Here is a 24485-nt window from a genome sequence, read left to right on the forward strand (position 1 = left end):
TTTTTTTTTTTAAAAAAGGAGAACACTAAGGTCGATTAGCTTAGAACTTTGTTTTATATCTTCTCTTTGAACAAGAGAAATTTAGGAGTAGCATGGCCTTACAAACCCAACAGTGAGATCTTAAGAGATCCAGCCTATGGCTCTTCAATGGGGTGTCACAGGGTCCCCGGGGGAAAAAAATTGTAAATGTAAAATAATAAAATAAATATTCTTCTGTAGCAATAACAAAGTATAACATTAATTATTCTGTAGCAATTACACAAGAATATCCAGTAATGTCTGTTACGGGTTCAGATATTGAGGATGGGTACAAAAACAACAATGGTCCAGAAGAGTCGGTCAAACAATGATTTTTAATGAACACACGCGTGGGGAGATGAACACTGCACACAGTCAGCATCGATCTCCGCCCAAGACTACACAAGCAGTTGTTTTTATAACATCAGGGTTAGACGCCCCCTCATGCGTCAAGCAGATACAATACACACATAAGTTTCAAAACCACACGTGTTCTGTTGACGACTTTTGACACATTTAGAAAGGACCTCTTCTCCATCTCGAGGCCAGGTGCCTCCTGTTAATCTTCTAACTCTCGCTTATCCCCTAGAACAAACTGTCCCTCATGCAGACATAATTTTGCAGTCACAAGCTTTTGCAAACTATTATTTGAACTGTTACATAAACATGAGTCTAACTACTGTTTATGTGTGTGTGTGTGTGTCTCGACCTCAAAATGCACTCTGTCTGTGAGGACAGAGGCAAACTCTCATGTGTGCAATAACCTAACTGAAACTATATATGTAATATGTTGAATAAATGTTCTAATCAAATGCCACTACCGAAAGCTTAATAAAAAGGATATAAACAAATAAAAGATAATAATGTATAACGTGGTATATGTGCTTTGTAAGCGTGTAGGCCATCTTTTCATAGCTCAAAGTCACGTACACAATAGATTGTCTGGACATAGCGCCAAACAAAGCTTACGACCCTCAATTAACTGACTGAGCTTCAACTCTTTAAATAAGCACAAATGCAAGGTGTGTAGAAAATGATTATAGCTGCACCTGTAATACAAGTTTTAACTTAAGGCCAACAGCTTCAATAAATGCTTTGATGAAATGATAATTAATGCAATGGTAATGATGATGATTATGAATATTAGCAGTAAAATATTTCCCTGATCTCCACACTCCCTCTCTTGACCTCTTGACCACAAGAGGCCACCATACGTTGCGTTGCGTCACTCCTCGGCCTGCTCGGCTGCTTCCATGTTCAACAATGGCATCATGGGCCCGGGTCACTGTTCCCAGGTCCACTGCCCTCGCTCTGACCCTCTGTAGCCGTCCTCTGGCTCAGGGAATGAGACAACAACCTCAGGTGTTCGAGGTGGTCGAGTAGTAAGACGCCAGCTCCCACTTGAGAACACTTCATGCTTGAGGTTGGTCACACACAAAAGTATCAGTGAGCCTAAAGTTGGTCAGTGGCTGGAGAGAATGAGAGTGCGAGCTGAGCTCAATCAGCACTCCTCCCTCACCACTGAACCCACTGACACCGGTGAGATACCCCTTACACTGGTGAATCTCTAGTGGTCTGTGCTTCTTTTCTGGGTCCCCCTCTTCTGGTTGATTCCTGGATTTTCGCCAACCCCTTCATGGTTATTGCTGTGTTTATGGGATCCATCCTCTCGAGGTGACTAGTCGGAGCCCAAACGCCATGACACTTCACCCCAGTTGCTGTCTTGGCAGTCTCTGTGTCTGTCTCTGCTGCGAATAAGCACAAATGCAAGGTGTGTAGAAAATGATTATAGCTGCACCTGTAATACAAGTTTCAACGTAAGGCCAACAGCTTCAATAAATGCTTTGATGAAATGATAATTAATGCAATGGTAATGATGATGATTATGAATATTAGCAGTAAAATATTTCCCTGATCTGCAGAGTTGCCATTTAGGATAGGTAAGATGTAGGGTGTAGTAGTATGTCATAAGATACAGCAAACCTTCTCCAAGGTCATCTGTGGCAAATGTGGTGATGGGAGTGGGTCCAACTGCAATAAGACAGTGGGACCCTTCAAAGAGCAGAACAGGGCTGATGCTGGATCTTTTGTTGTCAAAAGAAAAAGACAAAGTTTTACAATGTACGGAGAAACACCAAAGCTATCAGGGTAGTTCAAATACTTAACCACAAGTATGTATTAGACTTAGACTTCACTTTATTGATCCCTTTGGGGTGCACCCTTGGGGTGATACATGAATGATGACAACCATAGATCAGATGCGCTACAGACCATATTAATGTTATTTTTCTTTAGATTGACAAATACTGTATAGAAAATCCCAAATATTCATGCCACTGAAAAATGTAATAAATTCTGCCTCATCACCGTTAGGATTATTTTTATTGAAATTTTTAATCTATTAGTGTTTGTGCCATTTCAGATTTCTGCACACTTTTTTTAAAAAACATATAAACTACATTGTTGGAGGACTTGGCATGGAAAAAAGGCCATATGCCAAATAAACTGTTAAAGTGAATGCTTTAGGGGCATTATTTGATAACAAATATGAAGAAACACAGACCTGAAGGACAAGAATCAGTGCTTCACTGGCATGTCCCATCTTCTTGGGTGGTGCAGCTCATGATGGGAAGAGAGTTGGTAGTGCCCTGAACAGGGCTATGTTTAAACAGAACAGGAAAGAAAGAACTAAATCAACTTTCAGTTCAATATTCAATATTATTGCCATAATTGTAATCTTTCACTTACAACTGTTGTCACCAGAACTGCTCCTTGGTGGCAAAAGCATGTTTGATCCACCACTTGAATCTGCATCATAATCTTCTCCCTGGTCACATGGTGAGATATCCATGAGACGCCTTTTCTTTAGTTTCATTCTAAATAAGAAAACGCAAATAGTTATATTACAGGAGTCCTAAACAAAATGTGTTGTGCTAGGTGTTTTTAAATCAAAAGCGGCAAAACTTGCCTCTTTGTGAACATGAGCCCACAACTGTTTCCTCCTCATTAAATTTTCAGGCCCTGGAAGCAGGTCCCTTAAATCGTCCCTACTGAGGGTGTGGAGCAAGACCTCATCTATGTTGGCAGCTGTAAATAAAAGTCAGTAACTTTCAGAATTGTAAAAGTTGTACATCTCTTTAAATGTATACATTTCACTGTTCAAAAAAGGAAACAATTCCAAATTGTCATTTTGTTAAATATATTTAAATGTAATAAAATATATTATTGATCTGACAACATAAAACTGATTCTATGTATGATCACTGTCAGTGTGTGCAACACAAAATTCATTTAGACATTAATTTGCATAAATATGCATATGCTTGGCCTACCATTTAGAACCGAAAGGCTGCAATCATCCAAAGCTTCCATGATTTTCTGGTGTACCGTTTGTCAGAACTTTTCCCTGAGGACAGAAAAACATATATGTTTGGGTCAAAAAGAAAAACTGAGTCAAGACACCACCTGCTAGTGATGGCCCGCTTGAAGCTGACGCTCCGGAGCGTGTGTCGAAAAAAACAACACACTGGTTCAGAAGCACTGTGTCGAAGCTTGATTCGTTTGGCTAAAGTCACGTGACCAGTGACGTCTGAAGCTTCATTACGCACGTAACTGCTTCGGTACCTGATTCAAATGGATATAAGGAAGTGAATCATTCACGGGATTTGTGGATTGTTTTGATAGTGAGAGATTGCAAACCACTGATCGTTCTATTGAGAGAAACAGAGCCAGGGAGGAAAATGGGAGGTTTTGTGGTGTGTGTGGGAGTATTTTGAGTTGATTTTGGTCAATTTATTTTATCTGAAAAAGTACAGTATATGACTTAAGAAACGCTTCCATTTTACTTAAAGCTAATAAAAACAAAAAAATGTATTTTAAAGTATACGTAAATTAAATTGCTGCACATTTTAGAAAATCATTTTGTTTATTCTTTTTAGGTGATAGTCTGTACTCCAACTTGCAGTGCAGTTTCTGCACTCCAGCCTCTTCTGTTCCATGCAAGAGGATTTTCTCTCAGGCAGGAGAAATTATCTCCAAGAAAAGAGACTCAGCCATCGCACAGTAAAACAAATTCTCTTATTAAATAATATAAAATGAAAAAGGGCTACCTTAAATGGATCATGTTTTTACTTTGCAAGTTCATGAGTTGGGGTGGGTTTTGATTATCGATTTTCTGATTACAATCGATTCTAAATTGAATAAAGTCATATTGATTCATTAAAATCCTGAATCGATTTTGAAATATAAATTTATTTTGCCTGAAACACCAGAATCTCAGGTTAAACCTCACAAAATTTCGTCAAACACCAAACAGCTAAAACAGTAAATGAGAGCAGGTTTACGGATTCTGCATAAAAACGTAAACACAGAGCGCGGACCCGACGCATCAGAATCAGATTTTGATGCGTCGGCGGGTCCGCGCTCTGTGTTTAACTCTTTTTTTTCCGCTAGATTCTGCAGCTGCAGGTTTCATCACTCTCCAAAAAGAGTTGACTGAACCTCCAGCAAAAGAAGATCCAAACCACACTTCACATTTCGCTTCATATAAACATCATCATGAATTCTTTTCTGTTTTGCTTCCACCCCGCTAAAATCACGCTTCATGCACAGCTCTCTCTCTCTCTCTCTCTCTCAGTGTACTTCAAGAACAGTTTCCTATCTACAAATCTCTGTTTTCTGCATTTTTCGCATACTTATTACCCACCGGCCTACCGTTATGTACCAACTTCCGACGAGGAAGTCTCATTTCTGCTGTTCAATACTGAAGAAATTTAAGCATTTTACAATCATGCGAAATTGCAAAATGCTTATGTATTTTCAGCCCCCCCCAAAGGAAAAAAAACAATTACATGTTCAAAGCAACGCAACGGTGGCCCTATACCAAACAGAACTCCATTCTGTAGAGTGAGCAGTGATAATGAAGCAGTCCATTTTATTTTGTAGATTCAAGCTGCTCTTCATAATTTTCGCCACCAGATGTCACCAGAGAGGACTGTGTTGAAAAGCTTCGAGTAACGAACCGTTTTTCAATACAAGCTTCAGTGCTTCAGAAAGCTTCATTTGGCCATCACTACCACCTGCCATGGATCCAAAGTCTATGCAATCAGACACCTGGATAAGGTGCAAAAGACAGACCAAGTAGAGCCTAGTAGACAGAGAGCGCTCGGCTTAAGAAAAAAAAACAAAACACTGCAGCTTTTTATTCTCCGTGGGTGGGACACCCAAAACGGACTTTTGCAAAGGCGGATATCAACTGTAGTTCTTTTGTCGTATAGCTATGTTAAGTATATTGAACACGAAACTAAATTTACTCAACTAGCACCGTTAATAATTTTAAACTCTCACTGCATGCTAACAATTCAGCAAACTGTATGAACTAAGCTAGCTAGCTAGCTGTATGGCAGTTTTGGCTAACTACCCATTGGTAGTGAACTGATAATACTGCCTTGGTAAAACTTAATATTTGACCACGACTGATGTTACTACAGTCAGTCAAAGCTAAAACAACCCGAAAATTTTGTAAGCAAAAGTTAATTACCTTAACAGAATCCAGTCCGAACCTGCTCCCTTGTGTCCTTCACTCCGATTCAAACAGTGAGATAATGGACAGAGCCATTTGAGGGCAGCCAGGGGGGGAGGTAGTGTTACACATTTTCGTCTGTGTAAAGCTTGTAAAACGTGAACATAACATGCATAATGAACTGACATTAGAAAAAGAAATTTTAACAAATAACCCATCAATTATTATGACTAAACATTACTACACAAGTTAAATTCAGACTTGGTATAAACCACCCCTTCAAACTTGGTATTGACCTCTACCACTCTGCCCGCCAAGAACTTCTTTCAGGTCTTTTTCCCAAACAAGATGGCGTGTTGGAGGTGTGGGATTTGTTTTGTTTTTGTTGCCTTAACATTAAAGTCTCTTTTGAGCCATATTAATAGCCATAGTCCAGACTTTCGTGTGATGTGTGGGATTGATGGTTGTACGGAGGAATACAGGAACCTAACCTAGTGCTGATACATTATTCTAACTTTTTAATATGAACTAGACTATGGAACACCAAAGTGTTAAAAATGTGTCATTTAATTTTTATTATACATTATGTATTTTTATAATATTTTATTAAATATTTATTTCACTACGATTTTTTTTTTGTAATAATAGAAACATTTTGAGACACTTTCATTTTAGAATAGAGAATAGAATAGAATAATCCTTTAATTGTCCCACAAGGGGAAATTTGGTTGTAACAGCAGCCAAAAAGACACATATACAAACAAACAGTACACAGGACACAGAACAGAAACATACACAATTTTTCTTACATATTTACATTAAGGACAAAATTACTATATACAGAGAGTACTGTACAGTTATTAAATTAAATAAAAATAACTACAGATAAGAGGCAAACCAGGTTGTAGTGCAAATCGGTTGATTAACTTATTGCAGTTACAGTGCTGATGTAAACATCTATGTTTGTTGGGAGCAGTTCTGATTGTACAGTCTGACAGCTGCAGGGAGGAAGGACCTGCGGAAACGCTCCTTCATGCATCTAGGATGCAGCAGTCTGTCACTGAAGGAGCTCTGCAGTTCAGCAACATTTACATGCATGGGGTGGGAGACTTTGTCCATCAGAGATGTTATTTTGGCCAGAGTCCTTCTGTCTCCCACCACCTGCACTGGGTCCAGGGTGCATCCCAGAACAGAGCTGGCCTTCCTGATGAGTTTATCCAACCTCTTCCTCTCAGCTGCCGATAAACCGCTGCTCCAACATACAACACTGTAAAAAATGACAGATGCCACCACAGAGTCATAGAAGGTCTTTAAAAGCGCTCCCTGTACTCCAAATGACCTCAGCCGCCTCAGCAGGTAGAGTCTGCTCTGACCCTTCCTGTAAAGAGCATCAGTGTTGTGGCTCCAGTCCAGTTTATTATTCAGGTGAACACCCAGGTACCTATAAGAGTCCACTATCTCAATGTCCACTCCCTGGATGTTCACCGGTGTCAGTGTGGTGGGTCTGCGTCTCCGGATGTCCACCACCAACTCCTTGGTTTTCCCGGCGTTGATCAGCAGGTGGTTCTCCTGACACCAGTCTACAAAGTCCAGAGTCCACTGTCTGTACTCTGAGTCGTCCTCACCTGTGATGAGGCCGACTATGGCAGAGTCGTCAGAGAACTTCTGTAGGTGGCAGCGTGGGGAGTTGATGGAGAAGTCTGCAGTGTAGAGGGTGAAGAGGAACGGTGCCAACACAGTTCCCTGTGGGGCCCCCGTACTGCAGACCAGCGTGTCAGAGACACAGCCCTGTGTCCTCACATACTGTGGACGTTCTGTGAGGTAGTCCAGTATCCACTGGGACATGTGGTGGTCCACTCCCGATAGCTCCAGCTTGTCTCTCAGAAGTCGTGGCTGGATGGTGTTGAAAGCACTGGAGAAATCAAAGAACATGATCCTCACAGTGCTTCCAGGCTTCTCCAGGTGAGTCAGAGCTCGGTGCAGGAGGTAGATGATGGCGTCCTTTAAGCAGCAGCCAATGAGCGTTCAGGTCCCACCCACTGACCCTGATTGCCTGACTAAGAAATTCAGTTGTTAAATGACCTGAAATAAATACACCATTATGAAACAAAAACAGATTTTGGGGAAAAAGACATTTTAGAATATAAACTGATTGAATTCAATAAAATGTCTCAAAAAACTGTTCTAAAATTCATAAAAAAAATTTTTACTGCTACTTTAGCTTCAAGTGACAACAGACTAAAACAATCCTCTGGACAAATGCTTATATTGATTAAGATTTTGCCATTCTTATTGGACAGTGTTGTAGTGTTTATCCAGTTTATTTTGGATTTAACTGAAATTGTTAAAATACTTTTTGCCCCAGTTTTGTCTTTACAAACTGTGTCCAAACTAAAAAAATGATAGAAGATCATCATCTTAATCAATTCAGGCAACTGTCCCCAGAAAACAATGTAATCCCAAAGCAACATTACATGCTGCATCTTCCCTCTCAGATTATTGCCATGGGACCTGTAATACGTCATGTGTGCATGAGATTCGAGTCTAAACAGTTTTTTTAAACAATGGTCAGCCAAATTAAACTTTAAGAATGTGTGCAAGTCTCTTGTAAACCACAATCAGCTGCTGGAGTGTTGTCAAAGTGAAGCAGGAAATGAGCGTCCGATATTTGTAAATGAGAAAGAACTAGGTCCTGTATCAGAGGTTGCTAATATGGAGCATTTGCAATCAAAGGTTGTTGATTTTTGGGGGATTGAAGATGCTATACATTATGCCGTTAGAGTAAAGTGGCTTATTTTACATGTTAACAAATACATCTGTGACAGGTCTCTTATACTCATTTCAGCAAATGGTTTAAACCCTATCTTTGGATTTAAAAACCTGAAATAAATATACCTTCCAATGACTGACTTTCTTATTTCAAGGAAAAAGAAGAATGTTACTTATTTTGAGATATTTTTTTACACTCTATCTAAAGCTATTTTTACTTGAAATAAATGTAAAATGGTTCATTTTTAGATTTACAGACTAAATAAGAAAAAAAAGTTATATATACCTGAAACAAGTCTAATCATCTAACACATGAGACTGGAAACTAGCTTGTAATGTTCAATACAAGATGGACAAGATAATCTGGCTAAATTTAAGACAATAAATCTTGTTAAGCTACAAGGAATTTGCAGTGTAAGTATCATACAGTTTAAACGAAGCACTGAAACTGCACATATTTATTATAGATGCATTGAAGCTAATCGAGATATTTACTGTCAATCTGTGGCTGCGATTAATCACTTTACTGGAAACTTTATTAACTAGTAACTTCATCAGTCATGACAGAAGCTAATATTTCTGTCCTAACATCATTTAAACAGTAACAGCTTTACTACAATATAAGCTAACGTTTACACCGTAACTTTAAGCTAGCACCATAAAGATGGTAAAACACGTAATAATATCTACAAATGCATCTTAAAGCTGTTATATTAGCACTCGGTGTATTACTAACATAACCACATTAACATTATTGACACTCGCTGTCAGAGAGTGTCCCTTGCTTTTTTTCTCCCTGGTGGAATCCAACCTGAGTCATGACCATTAATGTTTTTTTAAATAAAACATCACAGGAAGGAGCTAGACAGTGCTTTTCATGAATTAACTGGATTGTCTAAAGTGAAATTCTAACATCCTGTCCATGTTAAAATGGATGAATTCATCTAATAATGCCTAAAGTGAGAAACATTTTACGAGCGGACACTGAGAATTAACTGTGGCGCACTTGTCTGTGAAACGCATGGAAATGGGGAAAAACAACATATGGACCACACATGGGAACGCAGCCATATAACATCTGCTCTTAAGAGTTTACTCTGTGACTCAAATTCCTGCACTTGTTTTTAAACTTGACAACACACGTTACAGTAAAATATCTCTGTAGTGGTATAGTGGAAAAGTTATTCTTATCTTCAAGGCCGCACTAAAGAAGAAAAGAATAGCAGGATGTGGCTTGTGACATTTTCATTTCCAGCATTGCTTTAGGGTTTCTGGCACTCCGGCACATCGAAATGCTGAAACAACCATTGGACAGTTTTGCCGTAGCGCTTTGTATTAACACTTATGATTCTGAGATGCTGAGCCTGAAAAGCTGATGATCTGCTGAGTGACATAGAAATCCATTGTTTTTGAGGATGGTTGAAGAACTCATATTAACTGTGGCACAATTTCACACAGAGGTTGTTTGTTTGTTTGTTTTTTGTTGTTGTTTTTTTTTACTTTTTTTCCCACCCATTATTCAGAGACAGAAATGAACAACAAATCAAAGCCCGCTGTAACTGTAAACTCTTTAGTTCTCAGTCTTTACTCTTGGGATTCTCTCCAGCAGGGATGTTTAAATCTTTTAAATATGTTTCTGCAGTTTTCTTTAAATTTTACAAAAATCACTCTTGAAATTGAGAATCGAGCATCATGAAGATGTTATTTATATATTTTAATGATGTAATATTGATTCATTTAATGCCACTTTGAGATTTTTTTTTTTTTTTTGCCTTTTCTTGCAGGTGACTTAGACATTACCGTTTTTTCCAAGTACATCTCCGACATGAAGCGCGTGTTCCCTGCAGTAGAAGGCCGCATCACTTTCAGGAACTCTGCTGTCATTGCTTCATACAGTATTGGCTTGTTGCTGCTGAGTCTGTGTCTGTCCGTGACACTTTGATTGGCTTTTTACACTCTGGTAAACTGATAAATTGAAAAGCTCCAGGAATTGGTTAACTGTCTTTTCAGATCGCTGCCCTCAAAGCTAACTAGAAGACAACAGGATTACAGGTTCAGCCTTGGGGTAGCCAGCATCCAGGCAGAAACTTATTATAACCCACAACGATTCAGCAATCCCCCAAAAAAGCATGAGCGACAGTCTTGTTTACTAAAACCGACACACAAATGTACCAAAAGAAACAACCTAAATATAAAAAGCAAAGTTATATTGAATGATAGAGCTTACTGATTGAAAGACGAGGGAGTGTATGAAGCTTGGTCCATTTTCTGAATGAGATTATTTTACAAAATAACAGTGGATAGTAAAAAGCACACAAAGCAACAACTATTCCAAATGATTTTCTTTAATTACCATTATTCAAATGCCTCAAAAAGTGTGGTCAGGCAGAATGCACGTCATCTTTAAAAAGAATGGGTTACAAACATGAATGCATTACTGTGTAGAAACTGTGAGGACTTGTAAACAAGCCAGTGATTTGTTGTCATGAGGACCTGTTTGATCTGCATATATGCAAAGCTGAAAGATTCATCTGCACTGAGTTCATGAATTTGTCAGTACATCTATGATTTTACTTAGAATTCATATTTATAAAAGTGCTTTTAAAAAATTCTAAGGATATTTTTTCCTACTTTTATTTTTACACATTGAAAATACCAAAAGAAAATCTATTATTCATTGCGTATTCTGTTCATCTTGTAGTCATTCCAACATAAACTTAACTTTAGTGGGCAAATGATTGTGCTCTTTAATGAAATATTAGTATAGTGATATGTATTTGCTTGTTATGATTACTCCTTTATTAGCAGTCAGCTATTAAGCTTGTAATATTTTACATTTCTCTCAATCAAATGCCATCTTCAAACTGACATAAACCCAGCCTCAGGTTAGTGCATTCCTAGTGTTCTTCTTAAGCCCAGATAAATGAGTTGGGTTACATCAGGATGGGCATCCCATCTAAAAACTGTGCCAATTTAAATCCACTGTTTGGACCACTTGGAAAATGCAGCTGACAGTGCCTTTGCCTTCCCTCCTTATTCCTTCCCACAAGTCTTCTTTCCCTATTCCTCCTGTCTGTCCTTTGTGATTATCTGCCCACCCCGGTGCCTGCCTGTCCCCTATCTGTTGGTCTGCTGCTCATTATTCATACTTCTGGTTTCCCTCAAGTGTAGGTTTTGGATTTTGTGTACTATGGATTTTTCCTTAGCCCAATAAAGGCTTTCCTTTTGCTGTTTATTTCCCTGCCTTGGTCATTTGTGTCCTCTCCACCACACCTGACAAAACTGTTAAATCACTGTCTTTTACTGTTAGCTTCTACTGCTAATAATAATACAAAGAAGAACTTGTCAGTTAAATTCTGACTTTTTATTTAGTATATACTTCATGTATGTATTTATTTTACAAATTAATGACAGATGCACCAGGAGAAACCATCTGCCTTTCCTCCTGTTGTGGGAGCAGGTATCCAGATACAGTTACTGTACATGTCAGTTATGAAAGTCTATGCGTCGGATTTAGTCTAGTGTCAGATGAGCTCGGGCATGCCAAGCATGTTGGCTCGTGTTTATTTTACATCCATGGAGCCATCACAGACGTCTCCTTCTGCACCTGCTGAGAACACAAGAATGCAGGGTTAACTCAGAAGCAGATGTGTGTTAGTGTGGTTTGGTGTTTGATTTAAAGACAATGTGAAAAAGCTTTGATTGTGTACAATCACATTTCCATAAAGTTGGGACACTGGGAAGAATAAAAATGGAATGCAGTCACATAAAGCACACCTAATTAAAAATAGAACATAAAAAAACAAAATGTTTATTATGGCTTCTTCTTTGCCTGATAGAGCTTTAACATGTGATTTCTGGAAGTGTTCCTGAGCACATGCTGTGATTTCCATGACAGATTCTTTCCTGTTTTTAAAGCATTGCCACCTGAGGGTCCAAAGATGCTATATTGATTTTCAGCATTGTCCCTTGCACACAGAGATTTTTCCCAATTCCCTGATCTGTTGATGATATTATGTACTGTAGATGATGAGATATTTAAACCCTTCAAAGTTTTATATTGAGGAACATGATTCTGATATTATTCAACAATTTGTAGGGGCAGTGTTTTGCAGACTGGTGAAATTCTGTCTTCTAAATGCTCTTTTTATGCCCAATGGTCTTGCCAAATAACCTCATTAGTTGCTAAATTTTCCTCCAGCTATTCCTTTCTAGTACCTCTTACGTTTCAAGCCTTTTGTTGCCCTCTAACCTAAATGCATCCAATTAAACCATTTGAGATGTATATATATATATATATATATATATATATATATATATATATATATATATATATATATGTGTGTATATATATATATACACACATATATATACATACATATATATATGTATATATATATATGTATGTACATGTGTATATATATATATATATATATATGTGTGTATATATATATATATATATATATATATATATATATATATATAAGAAATATTGTAAGAAATATTACTGACAAAATAAGGCTGTAAAACATGTTATTAATGCAATTATCATAAGGCAGATTATATGGCAGAAATAAAAGAATTTCTGAATCCTAACAATATATATATATGTATATATATATATATATATATATATATACATATATATATATATATATACATATATATATATATATATATATATATATATATATATATATATATATATATATATACATACAGTCAGGTCCATAAATATTGGGACATCGACACAATTCTAACATTTTTGGCTCTATACACAACCACAATGGATTCCAAATGAAACGAACAAGACATGCTTTAACTGCAGACTGTCAGCTTTTATTTGAGGGTATTTACATCCAAATCAGGTGAACAGTATAGGAATTATGACAGTTTGTATATGTGCCTCCCACTTCTTAAGGGACCAAAAGTAATGGGACAATTGGCTTCTCAGCTGTTCCATGGCCAGGTGTGTGTTATTCCCTCATTACCCCAATTACAATGAACAAATAAAAGGTCCAGAGTTCATTTCAAGTGTGCTGTTTGCTTTTTGAACCTGTTGCTGTCAACTGCCAGGATGAGATCCAAAGAGCTGTCACTACCAGTGAAGCAAGCCATCATTAGGCTGAAAAAAACAAAACAAACCCATCAGAGAGATTGCAAAAACATCAGGCGTGGCCAAAACAACTGTTTAGAACATTCCCAAAAAGAAGGAACGCACTGGTGAGCTCAGCAACACCAAAAAACTAGGAAGACCACGGGACACAACTGTGGTGGATGACCAAAGAATCCTTTCCCTGGTGAAGAAAACACCCTTCACAACAGTTGGCCAGATCAAGAACACTCTCTAGGAGGCAGGTGTATGTGCGTCAGAGTCAACAATCAAGAGAAGACTCCACCAGTGTGAATACAGAGGGTTCACCACAAGATGTAAACGTTTGGTGAGCCCCAAAAACAGGCAGGCCAGATTAGAGTTTGCCAAACGACATCTGAAAAAGCCGTCGCAGTTCTGGAACAACATCCTATGGACAGATGAGACCAACATCAACTTGTACCAGAGTGATGGGAAGAGAAGAGTATGGAGAAGGAAAGGAACTGCTCATGATCCTAAGCATACCACCTCATCAGTGAAGCATTGTGGTGGAAGTGTCATGGCGTGGGCATGTATGGCTGCCAGTGGAACTTGTTCTCTTGTATTTATTGATGATGTGACTGCTGACAAAAGCAGCACAATGAATTCTGAAGTGTTTCGTGCAATATTATCTGCTCATATTCAGACAAATGCTTCAAAACTCATTGGACGGCGCTTCACAGTGCAGGTGGACAACGACCCAAAGCATACTGCAAAAGCAACCAAAGAGTTTTTGAAGGGAAAGAAGTGGACTGTTTTGCAATGGCCAAGTCAATCACCTGACCTGAATCCGATTGAGCATGTATTTCACTTGCTGAAGACAAAACTGAAGGGAAAATGCCCCAAGAACAAGCAGGAACTGAAGACTGTTGCAGTAGAGGCCTGGCAGAGCATCACCAGGGATGAAACCCGGCGTCTGGTGATGTCTATGTGTTCCAGACTTCAGGCTGTGATTGACTGTAAAGGATTTGCAACCAAGTATTAAAAAATGAATGTTTGATTTATGGTTCTTATTCTGTCCCATTACTTTTGGTCCCTCAAGAAGTGGGAGGCACATTTGCAAACTGTTGTAATTCCTATACCGTTCACCTGATTTGGATGTAAATACCCTCAAATAAAAGCTGACACTCTGCAGTTAAAGCATGTCTTATTCGTTTCATTTGGAATCCATTGTGGTGGTGTATAGAGCCAAAAATGTTAGAATTGTGTCGATGTCCCAATATTTATGGACCTGACTGTATATATGTATATATATATATATATATATATATTCAAAAGCAGAAGAACAGAAATAAATCCAGATATGGGGATAGGGGTAAAACAAATTCAACATCAGAATTATGCTCATAATTTTTGAGATTTTGGTGCGACAGCTAATCTTCACTCCAATTGCAGAAGCATTACTGTACGACTATCCAGGTAAAGGACTTTGGCATACTTATTAACGAGCGATATGTGTGTATTTCTCTACTAAAAATGCAGTTATTTAATCTTATATTCATTTAACATTGAACATTACCATCAGTGTTGGTCAAGTTACTTTGAAAAAGTAATTCAATTATAGTTACTAGTTACTTCTTCAAAAAAGTAACTGAGTTAGTAACTGAGTTACAATATTCTAAAAGTAATTAATTACTTTTAGAATATTGTAACTCAGACTCACGTGTCTGAATTTACAGTCAAAAACCATAAAATCAGAGTAGAAAAAGTTATATTTTTACTGTAACAACCATAAAAATCTTTAATGAATCATATTTCATAACTTCAAATGCAAATATTAATTGTCAATTTTAAAATCCTATGCACAAGTTTTGCAAACAACAAAGTTATTTGCATCCATTTACCTTTTACCCTTTTTTAAAATAACCATTTCAAACTATTTACAGAACAATCAGCTGTTCTTCAATAAGATGCCACACAAATTATTTGTGCCACTCCAAAAAAATTATTTCTGTCCACTATAAAGGAGAACATCACAGCCTGATACCTGCAGATCTGACAGCAGCAGGTGTATCACTGCTGTTTCTACCTGGAGACAGCAGTCACCTCATTGTTCTGACACACAACACAAAACTATCCACAACACTACACACTAACTACACACTCCAAACACGCTAAACGTCACAAATCTCTCATCTCAAAACTCGCTCTCTCTCTTTTCCTGCTCTCTCTCTCTCTCTCTCTCTCTCTGAATCTTAAAACTTCCCGGGTTATTTTTAGGTCATTCTAGATCGACCTACGATCTAGAGTGACCTAAAAAAAAAAGAGAGCTGCAATCGTCAGTGTCAGTGCTAGTGCTAACGTGACGAAACTATTGAGGAAAAAAAGCCGCGTATATCTTGTTTATCATGACTCTGGTTTTACGTGGCCTATCGACACAATTTTAAAAACTGGTATATATCACCTTGTGGCTTTGTCTTGAAGTGGTCATGTGATTGGCTTACCAGGACTACTTTATTCTTCTGCTTCAGTCAAACAGCAGCACTCATGCGATTGTTTTGCCCCCTGAGCTCCAGGTGTTGTGCAGTGATTGTGATTACCGTCCGCGGGAGCGCGCAGCTGCTTAAAGCTGTACTTACGTAGTCAGCTCCTTCTGTGCAACTGATATAAGATGCGGTAAGCTGAACACAGCTTTAACCGTCTGTTTGTTGAAAAATAGTAACGGACCACGTTTTCTTGTTAGTAACTGTAACGGCGTTGTAACGATAGGAATAGTAATTAGTTAGATTACTCGTTACTGAAAAAGGTAACGCCGTTATTCCCATCACTGTTTATTACATAGTCTCTATGGTATGTATGGCATTTGCACATAAAGAATCCATCCTCACAGTTTGCTCATTTCCCTGGTAATTTTTGCCTTTTTCAGGCAAGAAAGAAAAAGCTTAAAAATGTATGACTATTCTTGCTCCTGATTTTCTGCGATGACAGAATATGCAGGATATGTGCAGAATATGTCATGCAATTTCTGTCAGCTTATAAGAGTTAAAGAGTTATTTACTTTCAAAATCCCCTAAAAGACCCAAAGGATCCATGCTCACGCCTGGGATTAACAAAACTCGATAATCTGGTAAAATTAACACGCACTAATCGGTGCAATTAAACTCCTTACATGTACATGACAGGTTTAGTTGACCGCGGAAAGAAATTAACCTTGTGCTAGGAGGTCAAGGTTTTCCCAGTAGAGATGCTTGGCTGTGGTGTTGAATGACACTTCATTACATCTCCCTCTAATACACATACACTACTCGTGCACTTACTATGTGAGAGTTTTGTTCATGCTGGTGTCAGTGGTGTTTTCCGGTATTTTGTTACATTTCAGTGACACACTGCACTTCACGCACACATCTCACACGTACCATATAGCTCTTTCTGTCACCCAGGATGCAAGTGGTACGTGCTGCGACATCTCTGAACATCTCTGATTCTTAATTTATCTATTTTAGTGTTAAATCCAGCAGCTGACGTTGTCCGCCCTGCCTTGAAAGTGTCTCACGCACCAGCACACCACTAACAAAAACCCATTACCAAATGTTAAACTGCATGGGAGCCATTGGGGAAAACGTCATCTGGAGAAAGTCGGGTCATGAAAAGTTTAAAGACAGTTAAATGTGAACAAAAACTGATGTATTGAAGTTTGAGCATTGGCTCAAAGCGGTAATTTCAGCATCTGTCAGCTGACGGGAAGGTCATTTATTTCCCCGACCATAGACTGTATACAAAAGATGGACATAAAGTGTGACAATTTGTCTTGTCCATGAGAGGGTAAGAGGGTGGAGCTGCGTCATTACCAGCTATTAATTAAAGCTCTTCCTTAATTAATTGTGATGCTATTTTTATGCTTTTATTAAGGGTTGCTGGTGAAAACCCTAAAGCAGCTATGCCTGTAACGTCACATCACTTCATGACTAAATACAATAAAATCAGATTAGCTGTGCATACAATTTTTTTGAATGAAAACTTGCTATAGATGCCAGTTGAGTAAAGGTTTTTCTGCATCTCTGTACTGGCTTAATTTTTCAGTCCCAGAGGTTTCCACGTGCTCCAGACTCTTATATCTCAGCAGTTACTGTGGCTGTTGAGATATAACAGCAACAATGCTATCTGACATTGATCAGATATGTGAATAAATAAATAAACAATGCTAACAGATACACTGAAAGGCTGCTTGATGACCGATGCTGTGGAAGAAACTAACTGCAAGTCTGCAAGTAAATGTAAAGAAAGCTTCTTGTGGTCAGAGTTTAAGAAGAAGACGAGGTGGAGGGGTTATTGTCTCAGTGAGGGTTATTTGCACGATGTAAGGACGATGGCTGAGAGAAGGGCTGTAGGGAGGAGAGAGGAGGAAATGGAAGGAGAGAGGTTATGAGGTGAGATGAAGACGGTACAGAAAAGCTGGCAGGAGTCTTGTCCTTTACTGTACTGTAAATGAATAATAAGCTTTAATGGCAGAGTATCCACAAAAAAAAAAGAAAAAAAAAAAGCAAATGCCAGAGAGATCAGCACTGTCACTCAGATTCCCCGCAGCTATAATGCCTTCAGGCCCTCAACAAAAAAGCACCTATACACACACATACACACATCCAGACTAACATCATTATCCTTCCATTACCTCAGGAGGATGACAGTGTCACCTTCCTATATGTGCCTGGTGAAACACAGCGGTTTGTTCCCTTATTAGTTAACATGGAGGCGTCTCATTATTCCCCCATGTTGGAATGAGTCAGCTCAAACAAGCCGATCAACAACAGCTTGGCAAGCGCTTAATTTGCTCCCTGTCCCAGTGCATCCGCGGAGACGGACAAGAGCTTGAATCCGGATGTTTCAGAGATACCGCAGGGGGATTGTTTGTTGACTTGAAGGGAAATGAAACTCGAGGTGCCCGTTAAGCAACACAATCAGTTGACCTGATTTAGAGCGACCTAGAAATCGGCGCAGGTTGCTTCTCATTGCCTCCGCGTCTGTCATTGTTGTTCTGTGGTGAGGGTTCAGGGCCGGGATCGCGTTTCTCTCAGTTTCTATCTCAGCATCACTAACTCCACCGGCGCAGCTCAGCTCAGCCAAGCGACACAATTTATCTTGCCATGTTAGATTTATTACTCCACAGACTCCCCACTTATTTCATAAGAAGATAAATAAGTATTTTTTCTTCATATCTTGCCTCATGTCGCTTGATGCACAGCAGTCATAATAGCTGTCCATTAGCTTAAGCACTAAAGTTATTAGCTTACCAGCTTTGATTTGGACTGATTTATCGTTTTTGTTGGAAAATAGGTCAAGGCTTTGGCCAGCTTACTTGTCTCTCATTTGTATCTGACTGGAATAGAGGGAAGGGGATGATAACTCTGAGCCTACAGGTAAATATGTCATACAGCTAACTTCTTTTGGCCTTGGGCAAGAATATGGTCTGTGATTGACAGTGATATCACGGTTATTTACATATTTTAGGTTAGGAAGTTGACACCCTGAACTTCTTACCATTAGGTGCATAAAGCAAGGTCTTCTTCCTTCAAATATGAAAGAGAAACATTGTTTTTTATAATGAACCAATGAAATAAGCCGGAAGTTGGGCTACGTATGCGGAAAGCTTCACTGAAGATTGGCAGCTGCAAACTTCTGAGAGGATGGCAAACAGAGAAAAAAGGGCAGGAAAGGTCGGGCAAAGAACTCAAGGTGTGTGGGGTATGTAGGGATTTACAGACATACGTGCTCCTCAACTCCTAAAAATACCAATATTCCCTACTTAATGCACATCTACTGCTCGTATCTGTCTTTGGGGGGTTCATTCTGTTACACCTTTAAGACTCCGCCCTGTCCTTCTCATTTTTGTTTCTCCATCCTTCGCTCCATTTGCCTTTATTTTTCTTTTATTAATCTACACACCTGCATGCACAAATACACACACACACACACACTCTTGCTAAATGATTGCACCTGCATCGTTGCATAACTTTTGGATCTCAAATTAATCTTCAATCATCTCATCAGCTGTGAGTCAGGCATAATAAGTGACAGCGAACCTGCACACAGGTAGCAGTTTGACGATATTAACACGGTGGAGACACGCCTGGCTCAGTCACAGCCGGACTGATTTTTGCAGAAGTGCACGCTGTGAGTTGCATTTTGTAAATTTTTGTCCCTGTTAAAATGTTCCACATGTCATTTCACAGGTTTTTCTCAGTGCATGCTGGGAAGGGCTCCAGAAACTAGGAATAAGAGTGTAAAAACAATGAATAAATAAATGAGACACTGTTCTGGACAATATTTCATCTCCTCTGCTTTTTTTCTCTGTAACTTGCTGTTTAGTTGTAAGAACACAATTTGATTCCAGCTCTTGACATTGCCTCTTTGTCTGTATGTATCAGGCACAACAGCCAAGCATGTGGTGTTCCTGGCGGGAAACACGGCGAAGCACGGCCTCCGCTGCAAAGCCTGCAAAATGAGCCTCCACCACAAGTGTGAGAACGGTGTTGGGCAGCAGCGTTGCATGGGAAAACTGGTAAGATGCATGAAATAAAATAAGAGAAGCCGTCAATACGCTTTCGGGAGACTGCGTCTCAGGAATATAATTATTGATGTCAGTACTGTGATAGCAGATCAGAACTGGCTGTCTGACCGCTTCCCAGCAGAATGTGCTTATTCAGAAATCACACTCTATGTGTGAGTGTGCAAGTACATCTGTGACCACCATCCATCCTCGTCATCCTCCTCATCATCGTTATATCATCGCTGTCTCTGTGTTAGATAATGCAGCTCATCGTTTACAAAAACACTGACCTCCTCCCCTCCTCTCTCAAGTGCTGCCACGCTTCTGGACAAACATGGTCACCAAGAGGCAGCTTCTTAAACCCACTATTGATAAAGTCACATGGGCAGGCTTTATGATGTGTTTGACATTTCAGAGTAGCGGCCTTACTTTAACACTCGGGGAACTGTGGAATTACAGGGTGGAGTGGTTATTAAGGACCTTATCTGATATTTTATGTGCTCATCTAAAGTCTGTAAAATGCAAATGGACTGCATCTATGCAGCACTTTTCTAGTCTTATCAACAACTGAAGTGCTTCACACTACAAGCCACATTTGCATGCCTGTATAGCATTGTTTTTATGGTACGCAGCATTGACATGTGGTGAGGTTTTGGGGTCCAATGCGATACCGAACATCTTTCCTCATACAGACACGAGGATCTGGGGATCAGATTAAGTGAATGAATAAACCTCATGATCCACAACCGCCTTTCTTAGGGGCTTTCAGCAAAAAATCTACAGTGTGCTTTAAATCCAGAACCTGTATTGTTTAATTTAGGAAGTTTCCCTATTAACGAGCCGATGCTCAGGAACCACAACATTCAGTGAAAGCGGTTTCAAATGTGTTCATGTGATGAAAAACTTGGAGAAAATAATTATTATTGTGTCATTTCGCCCCAAAATGTGGTTTCTACCCAAGAAAAACATCACAGCCTCATTATAGAGTGATAACAACCTAAATTAATGTTCTGTAATATGAGTCACAATCTTGAATGGCTCGCATCATCTGTGAATGAAAATAAAATGAAACCCTGGTTGTGGAATGGGTCCACCGGGGTGGTCCGGGTGTTTTTAACTGGGGAGTTTTCAGCCTGACTTGTAAAAGCAACTGCCAAGAAGCATTTTCACTTCCATAGCGATCCAAAAGCTGGAAGACTGGATCGAACTGGGACCTTTTAATCATTTGTGCTCATCCTGCACTGAAGAAAGAGACTTTAGAGCCACATCTCCAAAAGTTGAATCTGTTCATCTGGACGTAGCGTTTTGTGGGAGAAACGTTTCGTCACTCATCCAAGTGACTTCTTCAGTCTCAGCTGACTGCAGGTTTCCCCAAACCTTATAAACAGTACATTTGCATAATGACTGAAACCAGCCCACTGAAGGAACAATGGGCTGGGAGGTCAGTTCCTTAATCATAATTATGCAAATTCCCATGACCATTGATCGACAATCACTGACCAAAACCCACTGATCAAAGCCCACTGATCAATGGCCATGAGTACCATTCACAGAGAGTTGGGGAATGGCTGCAATCACAGCATTGTAAGATGGCGAAAGATGTACCCTTAGGCCCCCTCCTCGATTCAGAGATGGTCTTTCCCTTTTCACGTAAATGGCCTCCTTGACTCCGCGCTCAAACCAGCGTTCTTCCCTGTCCAGGATGTGTACATCATCATCATTGAAAGAGTGTCCACTGGCCTGTAGGTCTAAATAGACTGCAGAGTCCTGGCCTGACGAGGTAGCTCTTCTGTGTTGTGCCATCCGCTTCGCTAGAGGTTGTTTGGCTTCCCCGATGTATAAATCCTGGCAATCCTCCTGGCACTTAACAGCGTACACTATGTTACTCTGTTTGTGTTGGGGGACCCGATCCTTGGGGTGGACCAGTTTTTGGTGCAGCGTATTTTGGGGTTTAAAAGCCACAGAGACCCGGTGTTTAGAAGAAATGCGTCTCAACTGTTCCGATACTCCTGACACATACGGGATCACTACAGGTTTTCGCTTGGGCAGCGGTTGTCCTTCTCTCTTGGATCGGCTGGAGCTTTCTTTAGGTGTCTTTCCAGCTTTGACAAAAGTCCAGCTGGGATAACGCCATTTACTCAGGGCCTTCTTGATGTGCTGTTCTTCTGCCTCCCTGGCCGCTGTGTCTGTGGGGATGGTGTTCGCTCTGTGTTGTAGCGTCCTGATGACACCCAGTTTGTGCTCCAGATGAACAGATTCAACTTTTGGAGATTTACTTTCCTGGATGATTGAGAATGCATCAAGACGTTTAGAGCCACATGTTTGGATGTATACTTCGTGTCCACACCTCAACTTAGCAAATTTGTCTGAAATTACTAAAGGAAATGGAATAAGTTGAGTCGGATAAAGTGAATCAATGCGTGTAAATAATTTGGCAGCACAGGCAGTGTTTCTCCTTTTTCTTTGTGTCGTCTTTCCACCAGATGTCTTAGAGATGAGGCCTGTAGATATGATCGGCGCTCAGGAGTGGAAAATGAGGTCGAGAGGTCGAGCATAGAAAGGGAAGTTTCCCCAGTGGAGTACAGCTCTAAATTCAACTAACTCTAAACTTGGACTCTTCTGCTGCCATGCTTGTTTCTCTTGGCCTGAGAGCCACTCAGAAAGAAACGAAGTTAGCTCATCCTTTGAATCTTTGCTAACATGAAACCAGTGTGTTTCTGTACCCACTCATACATTTGTAGAGACTCTGTATCGAGAGCTGCTGATAATTACTGCTATTCAACATGTAGTTCAGCTTTGCTGGTTGCATAACATTACTTCAGTTAAATGTTTTACTACAGCTAAGCTGGACACAACATTTTCAGGGCTGACAATAATCAGTTAACAACAAGTTTTTCTTATTCTACAGGAATGTGTTTTCTTTTTTCCACATAAATACTACACTGCAGTTTGCAGTATAGTATGGTGGTCACTTAAAAAGAGAAGTTGACGCCTTTTTTCTGACGCACTCGGTTTATGTTAACATTCAGCCCCGACAGCTCCAGTACAAATAACGTTTCTGGGAGACTTGCCAGTTTGGATCAAACGTGATTATTAATCAATATGTGTCAGTTCATTGTGAGTCACTCTGTGAAACGCAGCTAAAACCCTCACAACAGTGCATGTTTTACATATTGGACTTAAAAATCTGCTAAGACAACGTGATCCGAAAAGTAGTTTAACTAATTTAGCTCATTACTCATAATGAACGCGGTGATTCACTCGTCAGCTTTTGATGATCAGTGTTTATCACAAATATCATCAATAACAGGGGTTCTGCACAATGCTGCGACACTTCCAAGACTTCCACTGCTTCATCCAGATGTTTTATCGCTTTGTGTTTCCTTTTCAATTCAATTCAATTCAATTTTATTTATATAGCGCCAAATCACAACAAAAGTCGCCTCAAGGCGCTTTATATTGTACAGTATATCGCACAATAATAAATACAGAGAAAAACCCAACAATCATATGACCCCCTATGAGCAAGCACTTTGGCGACAGTGGGAAGGAAAAACTCCCTTTTAACAGGAAGAAACCTCTGGCAGAACCAGGCTCAGGGAGGGGCGGCCATCTGCTGCGACCGGCTGGGGTGAAAGAAGGAAAACAGGATAGAGACATGCTGTGGAAGAGAGACAGAGATTAATAACAGATATGATTTGATGCAGAGAGGTCTATTAACACATAGTGAGTGAGAAAGGTGACTGGAAAGGAAAAACTCAATGTATCATGGGATTCCCAGCAGCCTACGTCTATTGCAGCATAACTAAGGGAGGATTCAGGGTCACCTGGTCCAGCCCTAACTATATGCTTTAGCAAAAAGGAAAGTTTTAAGCCTAATCTTGAAAGTAGAGATAGTGTCTGTCTCCTGAATCCAAACTGGAAGCTGGTTCCACAGAAGAGGGGCCTGAAAACTGAAGGCTCTCCCTCCCATTCTACTTTTAAATACTCTAGGAACAGCAAGTAGGCCTGCAGAGCGAGAGCGAAGTGCTTTAATAGGGTGATACGGTACTACAAGGTCATTAAGATAAGATGGGGCCAGATTATTTAAGACCTTGTATGTGAGGAGCAGGATTTTGAATTCAATTCTGGATTTAACAGGAAGCCAATGAAGGGAAGCCAATACAGGAGAAATCTGCTCTCTCTTTCTAGTCCCTGTCAGTACTCTTGCTGCAGCATTTTGGATTAGCTGAAGACTTTTCAGCGAGTTTTTAGGACATCCTGATAATAAAGAATTACAGTAGTCCAGCCTGGAAGTAATGAATGCATGAACTAGTTTTTCAGCGTCACTCTGAGACAGGATATTTCTAATTTTAGAGATGTTGTGCAAATGGAAGAAAGCAGTCTTACATATTTGTTTAATATGTGCGCTGAAGGACACGTCCTGGTCAAAAATGACTCCAAGGTTCCTCACAGCATTACTGGAGGCCAAGGTAATGCCATCCAGAGTAAGAATCTGCTTAGATACCATATTTCTAAGATTTTCAGGGCCGAGTACAATAACCTCAGTTTTATCTGAATTA

General features: G+C 39.6%; 1 long non-coding RNA gene across 1 annotated transcript; it reads right to left on the bottom strand.

Annotated features, from left to right (window-relative positions):
- Positions 1-290: 290 nt before the first annotated feature.
- Positions 291-2886, bottom strand: LOC134645961 (uncharacterized). Its single transcript, XR_010096605.1, has 4 exons — positions 2767-2886; positions 2582-2676; positions 2002-2102; positions 291-1766 (listed from the first exon to the last, which is right to left on the bottom strand). It is a non-coding gene; the product is annotated as an uncharacterized LOC134645961 (long non-coding RNA).
- Between the last annotated feature and the right edge of the window lie 21599 nt (positions 2887-24485).

This window comes from Pelmatolapia mariae, linkage group LG16_19 (assembly GCF_036321145.2).
Source record: "Pelmatolapia mariae isolate MD_Pm_ZW linkage group LG16_19, Pm_UMD_F_2, whole genome shotgun sequence".
NCBI classification, from domain to species: domain Eukaryota; kingdom Metazoa; phylum Chordata; class Actinopteri; order Cichliformes; family Cichlidae; genus Pelmatolapia; species Pelmatolapia mariae.